General features: G+C 41.4%; 1 pseudogene; it reads right to left on the reverse strand.

Moving 5' to 3' along the window:
* Positions 1 to 219: 219 nt before the first annotated feature.
* LOC113616528 (RAD52 motif-containing protein 1-like) lies at positions 220 to 9,051 on the reverse strand (annotated as a pseudogene).
* Between the last annotated feature and the right edge of the window lie 205 nt (positions 9,052 to 9,256).

Here is a 9,256-nt window from a genome sequence, read left to right on the forward strand (position 1 = left end):
CCGCGCCACCACAGTGGGACTTTTTCCCAGATTCCCCAGGGCGCAAGCCATCCTTCTCCTTGCAAAGGCGACAATTACCTCCCGCTGGGCCCTCTTCTCAGCCCCGCCCTGCGCTCCCTGGCCCCAAACAATGAGGCGGGACTGGGCTGCAGAACCGAGTGGCCCCAAACTCCAGCATCCCAGGGGTGCAGGGGGGGTGGGAAGGATTCAGACCTTCCCAAGGAAACCACAGGACCTGGCATTCTGGGAAATTCAAAAGTGCTAGTCCAATTCTGGCAATCTGAACTCTTCCTCCTCAAAGCTGAAGTCTGAGAGACATTCTTGCTCCCTTTGGCCACACGGCTGACAAGAAAAGTAGCTGACCTGCAAAACGAGCACCAGTAAGGGTGGCGGGAGGGGAACACACCTTATAATTATTCGAAAATGTTGCCATTTCCTCCAAACTCTCAGGATTCACGTCTCATTATTCAAACACCACTCTGTTATTAGGGGTCACCACTGAATCAGGGATGACTCCAGAACTTCTATAGAAGGGCTTTGGGGCAGGTGAGCAATTCATTCTGGGAAACAGAGTCTAAAACCAAGTGAATGGCCCTTTACATTAGCATGGGAAAACTTCCCCCATCCCACCTTGTCTCAACAGAGCCATTAATCTAGAAAAAACTACAGTGTCACTTTCCACAGGTCTACCCTGTGTGCACACATGGAGAAGACACTTAGAATGTTAAAGTCAGCATGTTAAGTAATTTTCTTGAAATACTGGAACTAGCACACAGTTTAATTTCTTCACATTCCTTTTCATAATCTATTTAATTTTACTCCTTTTTAATTGTCTGGTACACCTTTAACACCTAAACTCCAAGAGAGAAGGAGCTTCACCTTATTTCCAGTGCCTAGAACATAATGGTTTCTAAATGGAACTGATTCCAAGATTGGCCTCATTTAGGAGTGGATCTGTTGTTATAATCAGGTTTCCAAAATCTTTAGTATCAATACGGAACCCTTTCCTCTCACATTTCATAGGAAACTAGACTTCTTAAAGCCCAAACATGGATACGTTTCAAGTTTCCTTGACTGATTTAAATTGAATTAAAATAATTATTTTGTACAGGAAAAAACTTTCAAAATTTTTCCATTTTTCAAAACATAACCACCTTTTCTTTCTCTACTTTCTTCCCTTCCAAACAAACTTTGCAACATTGGGGTGAGTTAAGTAATCAGAAATCTAGCCAAAAATTAGCTCTCAATGACATGAAACACATATTTTGCTCCTTTTAAATAAAAATCCTATATGCAGTACATTAATGTTTTCTTTCAGAAATTACATTGAAATTACTTAAGCCCTAATTCGAGGCATCCATATAACTGGCTTACAGAAAGGTTCTTTGGCAAAATATTTAACACAAGATATATATGAGATGCTGAGATCTGGGTAATATACCTTACTTGAAAGGCATGAATAGTTTTTAAATAGTGTAGCATAATCACACTTAAGACCATAGTTACTTTGTTTCCAAATCCCTGCAATTCTATTTGAGGGGATTTCTAAAAGTCCTGTGTCTTCTCCTGTGTCCACAACCATAGACGTACACTGGTGGCCCTCAATCCTGCTCTCCAAACTTCAAGTAAGGGGCCAGAGCCAAGGCGCTGGACTTGGAAAAGTCCTAGAAATTCCCTGCCTCAAAAGCAGTTTCAGAGTTTCACCTTTTCCTAAGGAAGACAGAACTGAATAGATATGCTGAAGTCTTCCAAATCCTGCTGGGTGTTTTGAATTATGGCTCCACTGGCTGTGTACCCCTTGAGCTTTTATCTCCACAGACTTGAAATAAAGCCTGTAGTTCCTCTTCGGTTCCAGCATCTGTGACCTCTTCACAGGGTCTATATGCAACACCTGTTTTACCACTTTCTGAAATAAAGTTAACAAGGATCAATTCAGCAGTTTTCTTGTTCTAAAACTTCCTGTATACAATGGTAGCACCCAATAATTAGACATTCTTTTGATTTCTAAAAGCAGAAAATAAGAGCATTTTCCTAGAAGTTCCCTCATCTGACACTACAGTTTTTATTATAATTATTTGTGAAAACATATATAAGAAGTATCAACTTTGGTTCAAAAACTTTATGATCCTGGAAATATGACCTAAGGAATAAGGACATAGAAATTAAAAGCTGTGGAAACAAAAAATATTCAATCACAATACAATTAAATAGGAAGGCATTAGGTGGGGATCAAAATGAGTTCAAACCTGGGATAGATACCACTGGACTATAATAGATACTTCCCATTAGAAGCAAGGCAAGTGCCTACTCCTTGGGACCAAACTTATACCAGATACAATGAACAAAGCTTTGGAGCAGAGAGAGAGAGCATTTGAACACTCTACTGGTAGAAACTAGCCCATGTACCGTTTGGACAATACAGCTTTCCTCAAGGCAAGCTAGAGAACCAGGCTTTTTGGTCTAAGGACTTTTGGGTACATATAAGGAGTACCTTGGCATATTAGGCACAAACAACCCAGTCATTTAGTTTGGTTCTTAAAAGTTGTTACCCAGAGTTGACAGCTGATGGAGATTCTGTCTGATAACCAGGGAAGTCAAACTTCACTGGAAGGACTACCCAGGCTGGAAGGCCAAGACCAATCCAGGGTCAACTCTTACAAGCAAATAAGGTCTCTGGCAACTTAGCTAGATTTCTCAGTCTCTAAGCCTGCAGGGCTGTGAAGCAGGGGAGCAATTCTGTTCCGGGAATCTACTAATCATAATGTGTCCTTTGGGCCAGCCTGTGACATTCTCACTGCTGTATAACTCGATAGGGAACAGAATCAACGCTATTCAATAGCATGACCAGTTTCAAGGCTCACAAAAATGTAGCCGATTATTATATAAGAATCATATTCACCCAATATATCAGAAATGAAGACTGAAATTAAATTGACTCCAAAAACATAATCTAATAAACTTTTCAACAAGAAAATAACAATGATAATAATAATAGTCAATATATTTTGTCTGCTTACTGTGTTTCAGGCATAGTTCTAAGCTTTTTACATTCATCATCTCATTTACTCTTACAATATTCCCCATTTGGTGGTAAACTGAATTACTAACCCGATATGCAGATAAAGAAATTGCAGCTTAGAGATATTAAATACCTTCCAATGTCTCTGGCTGGAAAAACCTAAAATTGCAACAACAACAACAACAAAATCTAAGAGACAATGTTAGGACTCAAACACAGGTGTCCAAGGCTTATAAATCATTACACTATTCTGTATGATAAGCAAGCAATTGAGGAAGAAATGGATCAAACACTTTCTGTATGAACTGAGGCAAGTCATTCTACATCTAAACACTGGGGACAATAATATTTGCTGTCGTTCTTCTCTTAAATGCTACAAAGAACAAATTTAAAACTGTTGCTGTGAAAGCATCTGGTGAATGAAAGAATATGTAATGTTTTAGATAACCATTATTTTCATCCAATTAACTTTTCAAATAAGTTTATTTGCTCACTGAAACTGAAGCACTTCAACGACAATCAAAAAGGTCTTACCTAAAACCACAATCAGCAGTTTCTGGATGCATCTGTCATAGCTTTCTGAATAGCAAGCTTCTGGGTTACCTTCCTTTACATAAGGAATGATAATAACCCTAAATCCAACCAAAACAGATGAATTTAAAATGCCTATATGAATAACTGATTTCTAGGTTATATGTTTAAAACTAACAATGCATCTGTGATTCTTAGAACATTACCTTAGTGATTAAGGGCAGGAACAACACTGGGGTACGGGTGAATGTCTCTGTTGCAGGTATACCCAGGCATGGCACATTTTTACTGCTCAGATCTATTCTGGAAGTTCCTAAAATACTCCATGGCAAATGCAAACCAAGAACGTGCCACAAATCTCATATTACTCACAGATTTCAAATGGACAAGCTGAGGCTACACTGCTACAGACACTGCTCTCGTGTGCGTAAAGGGCTGGATTCATACAGTGAGGTAGATTTGGTTGTAGAGCAGATGATCTGGCCTGTCCTCAACCATCACCCACTCAGGTGGATGGTGGAGCCTCCTCCACTCCATTCGCTAACAGCCCTGCCTCTGACTTAAAACCCTAAGCCCAAGTGCCATGGATTCTAGGAATAAACTCAGTACCAATCGGAATCCCCTTTCTAAGGATCTACATTTACTCTTTATGCTCAGGCCCTTCTATAGGAGGCAAAGGACTGAACATTTACACATGAGTTTCTTTCAATCTTCAGACAATGATTTTGTTGGGATAACTGAAGGCCAGAAGACATCTGTATATGAAGGACTATTTTAGCACAAAACAAATTATTAACCAAAAAAACCACTAATTTTCCCTCCTCCTAAGCTTCTTGGCAGGCAGTCAGTTCTAAAATTCTAAGTTTAAGGTGCTGTCAGGTATTGCCTAAGATAAAAACCTATATTGTCAGGCAGAAAAATTCTGCCCAGGGCTTTAGTTGCTTAGCAAAGGTGATGATGTATCTGAAAAGTGGAGTTTCAGAAAGAAAGGAAAAAAGAGAAATCCCACTCCCTCACCTCCCCACACACACACATACTGGAAAACAGACCTTCCTCCAACTTATCCAAAGGTTCCTCAGCCATGCCAACTCCAGGACTCCTGCACTCGTGGGAGGTCAACACCACCTCTAAAGCACAAAAGAGCTTCAGGCTTTGCTTCTGAAGTGGTGTCACAATATCTTCATTTTCCCTTTCTTCAAGGTCAGAAAGATCCTGAAGCTGTTAGGATTTTGAATTAAAGGCTAGACTTCAACATATTCTGTTGTTAGAAATAAAAACTAAACTCCAGCTATCCCAGGTAATAGTTTAGGTATGCTATAGCTTCAAAATCAAGTGGAACTTGCAAATGAATGACTAGATATGGACAACTATTTTTTATTATATACCAAACAAATACTAGAGAAAATTATGGACACCACCATCCAAGTCATTGAAATTATCACTAATTCTAGGTGGCAGGCCAATGCTCAGATACTTCCATGTGGAAGCCTCTCACATCTCCTCCCCAAAGCCCTGTTCTATTCTTCTCTCTAAAGTATAGGAGTTCAATGTTGGAAGGAGTCTGGTTAGTCAAAGAAAGTCTACAGAGTTTACCTTGATGATCCTTTTTGACCACCCATGGAAACCAAAGTATTAATTTGCCAATTCTTGGTATCTGGAGCTGTTTAGGGCAAGCGTATTATGATGAACCGCCTTCTCTCTGGTGCCGAGACAAACCTAAAGACATAAAAGACCTAAAAATATCACAACCCTACATAGAGACTTATTTTGGATATACCTGAGACTTATCAATACCAATTTCATAGAGTGTTTGTGAAGATTAAGGAGGACATTTTAAGCAATGAGTTCACAGTGAGCCCTAAATACATGTTATTTATTATTTTTAAGTCAGTACTTTTCTGCATCATTTCCAGGGCCCCTGATTATCCAGAAGGTTCTCTGACCACCGGTGGTGAAAGTGATGATGAAAGCATCCAAGGAGGCCCAGCAGAAGCCTATTATGGGGTTGAGGGTAAGGAAAGGAATGTACTGTTTTAGTCGTTTCATCCTGTAGCTCCTGCTTGAGAATATGACCTGAAGAGGAGACAAGATGGACCTGCCACTGATTAGGGCCTTAATCTGTATCAACCCCTCCTCAAGTTATTAACCCCTGTTAGAACAGGGAATATGTATAACTCTATAAAAGTAAATAAAGCAACCAAAAGAATTAGAGATTCATCTGCATTAACATGCTTCTTTGAGAGTGCAAATATTTCCAGTCTTAACTCTCTAAGGACTTACATATTACTGTGGATTTTTTACATCACTACTTCTTTCTTAAACGTCTATTTCCATTTTGAACAGGGTGTAGTTTATAAATTTAGTCATAAAAATTCAAATAATACAAACAAAATCAAAGCATTGTTAATTCTTCATTGATTTGTTTGTGCATCCTCCTCTGTCACTAGTTTATGAGCTCCTGAAGTGCTTGAAGGAACCATATATTATTCTTTCCTTCTTACCAGAAAGAGGAATAAATCTTGGCATATAATAGAGGAGTGATGGTCTGCTGACTGAGTGAATGAATGAGTACATAAGAAAATGAAATTACTTTCTCCAACTGAAGCTGCCTGCTGGGAAGGAGAAATGAAGACTAATTTTTAAATATTGAGTGTCGCATGGCTGGCTAGGTCCTGTACGGTGAGTCATAATGGAGCTGCCCTGGACAATTAGGAAGCTTCAGAAGGGCTCTGAGCCCCTGGGTAGTAGAGACAGTTGACATCTGGGATAACCTTGCCACAGTAGTTGCTGGCAAACCTTTCCCTTCATGCTACTGAGAAAAATTCAGATACATTACGCCTTTCCTTCATTTTATTTTAAGATGTTATTCTCTTTTCTGTATTTATAAAAAACACAGGGGATAAAAGATAGGAAGATACCTGCCAATGAATAAAAGACCACATAATTGGAACTTCCGTGCTGGTGCAGTGGTTAACATTCCGTTATCCCAATGCAGGGGGCCCAGGTTCGATCCCCGGTCAGGGAACTAGGTCTCACATGCATGTTGCAACTAAGAGTTCGCACACCTCATTTAAGGAGCCTTCAAGCCAAAACTAAAGGAGCCTGCCTGCTGCAACTGGGGAGCCCACATGCCACAACTGGCGAGCCCTTGAGCCGCAACTAAGGAGCCCACCTGCTGCAACTGAGACCCGGTGCAAGCAAGCAAATAAATAAATAAATAAAATTGAAAAAGAACGCATAAGTAAAGTAGGGAAAAATTTCGGGGCTGTGGGTAGTAAACTAAAGCTCTGCATTAAATATAGAAATCTAATACGAACGCCTGTTCCTCTCAACTATATAGTGACTTGGAGAACATTTTCTTCATTACTCTATCAGTGACGGGCTTTATGCTGTGAAAATCTCACAACCTACACTTATGGAATGGTCTTAATGTCCAATATAAGAAAAGAACTCATTACTCACAACTGATACCAAGTAACTGTTTCATAATCTTTCCAGGACCATCTGTAATATCTGAGTGGTATGCGAAATGGTCGCAGGGTCCGCAAATTAAAGAATGTCTGACACAAAATCATTTCAATCTCAGGGAGTACAGCCAGGATTGAAGAGGGTGTTAATCAGGGTACAGAAGTGGGAGGCAGTGTACATGGAGTCCCATCTGAGGAGAGTTCTCAGATTCAATAAAGGTGAAATCAGTGAGTAAAGAAATATGGGTGAGAAGAGGCAGCAAGGTCAGTAGGAAGTAGCCAGAGCAAGAAGCCAATCAGCGAAGAAACACAATTATAAAGGGAAAGGTCTGGGAAACCTAAGCCTCACTCACTTATTCAGAGGAATTGAAAAGGTCCTTAACATAATGAAATGTTAATTCTGGGAAAGTAAAATTGGATGGCATGTTGATATGTAATAAGGTTTCTACAATGCATTAAAGAATATTTAACCGTTTTCTGGAATCTGAAGTGAGTTCTTAATAGGCAGTTTGAGAGTGATGATGATGATGAAGCCTCCTTTATCTTACATCTGACAAAAGTTTATCAAGCTCGGGACTTCCCTGTTGGCACACTGGTTAAGAGTCTGGGTGCCAATGCAGGTGACACGGGTTTGATCCTGTCCGGGAAGATGCCACATGCCGTAGAGCAACTAAGCCCGTGTGCCACAACTACTGAGCCTGTGCTCTAGAGCCCGTGAGGCACAACTACTGAAGCCCGCGTGCCTAGAACCCATGCTCCGCAACAAGAGAAGCCGTTGCGATAAGAAGCCCACGCACCGCAACGAAGAGCAAACTCCGCGCGCCGCAAATAGAGAAAGCCGGCGCGCAGCAACAAGACCAAACGCAGCCAGAAATAATTAATTAATTAATTAATAAAAATTTGTCACCCTCACACACTTAAAATCCACATAAATGTATATATAAGGAAGATTCTTGTGAAGATTTCTTAAATTAAGGGGCAGCATAAAATGACATGGGGTTTAACATCAGTTAAGTTATGGTTTGGCCTCTAGTTTCCACATTTACTGTCATGAACCTTAAGTAAGTCACTTAACCATCCTGAGTTCGAGTTTCTTCACCTAAAACAAAAGAAAGAAACAACTGGGGAACTGGGGGATCAGTGGAGCAGTGCATCTGAGAGCATTCTGTACACCACAGTGCTGTACAAATGCTGGCCGGTTTTGTTTTGTTTTTTCCCCCTGGGATCTTAGTTTCCAGACCAGGGATTGAACCCGGGCCCTCAGCAGTGAAAGTGCAGAGTCCTAACCACTGGACCGCCAGGGAATTCCCGATGGCCTATTAGTTTTAAATTCAGCACTTCATCCCAGTAGAGTGAGGAATTCCACATTTGGACCCACCTTCACTGGAGATGTGTGAAAAAGCTGCTTCTGGTCACACGCCTTTTGGGCTCTGTGGGCATCCCTTGCTGAATAAAACTTGATGATGGCATAGAACCCAGGACCACCCACTGCTGCATTTGGGAAGACTGCGACCGAATACAGAACGCAAAACTGTGAGAAGACTGTGAAGACAGAATGCTGTAGGGTGGTCCTACGCTAAGTAAGTGCAGGAAATTTCAGGCCAAGGAAACCAAGCCGCCCATTCCCTTATATTCCCCCAGCCTTTCGCCACAGGCAACTGTGGTGAGCCTGCTACTCCAAATACTTCTCATTTCATGAACAAGTTTCCCTCTGAAATCCTAAGTTTCGAGAAATATTAGGAGGCAATGCCGTCTGTTGGGAACTATCTCTCAAAAATCTATGGGGGTGAGCTGACTGCTCAGGTCGTCTCTAGAACTAAGATTCCTCTCAGCGGAGACCACAGGCAGATGAGGTGTTGAAGCAGTACCCCGGGGCGCCCAGTTACTGGAGCGCGGGGCGGCCTCCTCCACCCAGCCCTCCGCTCCAACTCGTCTCACTTGCAAGGCCTCCGCCGTGGGTCCAGAGCTCAGCTCCCACACCAGCAAGGTTTTGTCACCCCCGATGGGAACCGCAAAAAGTACCAACTGCACCATCCCACAGTCACCGCACGTGCGCTGCTCGGGGCGCAAGCGGACTACGCTTGCGCACGTGCACCCGCGCTTTTTAAATACTTAGTGCCAATAAATCTAATATATAGAAAAATAGTTGAAAGGCCCTGAGTGTTTTGTAGATAGAAAAGCTTGAGATTCAGAGCAAGCTCAGAGCTGGACAGTCTAAAAATAAACTAGCTCTCCATTC

The sequence above is a fragment of the Aethalodelphis obliquidens genome, unplaced genomic scaffold, assembly GCF_003676395.1.
Source record: "Aethalodelphis obliquidens isolate GAN/ISIS:26980383/991018 unplaced genomic scaffold, ASM367639v1 scaffold148, whole genome shotgun sequence".
Classification (NCBI taxonomy): domain Eukaryota; kingdom Metazoa; phylum Chordata; class Mammalia; order Artiodactyla; family Delphinidae; genus Aethalodelphis; species Aethalodelphis obliquidens.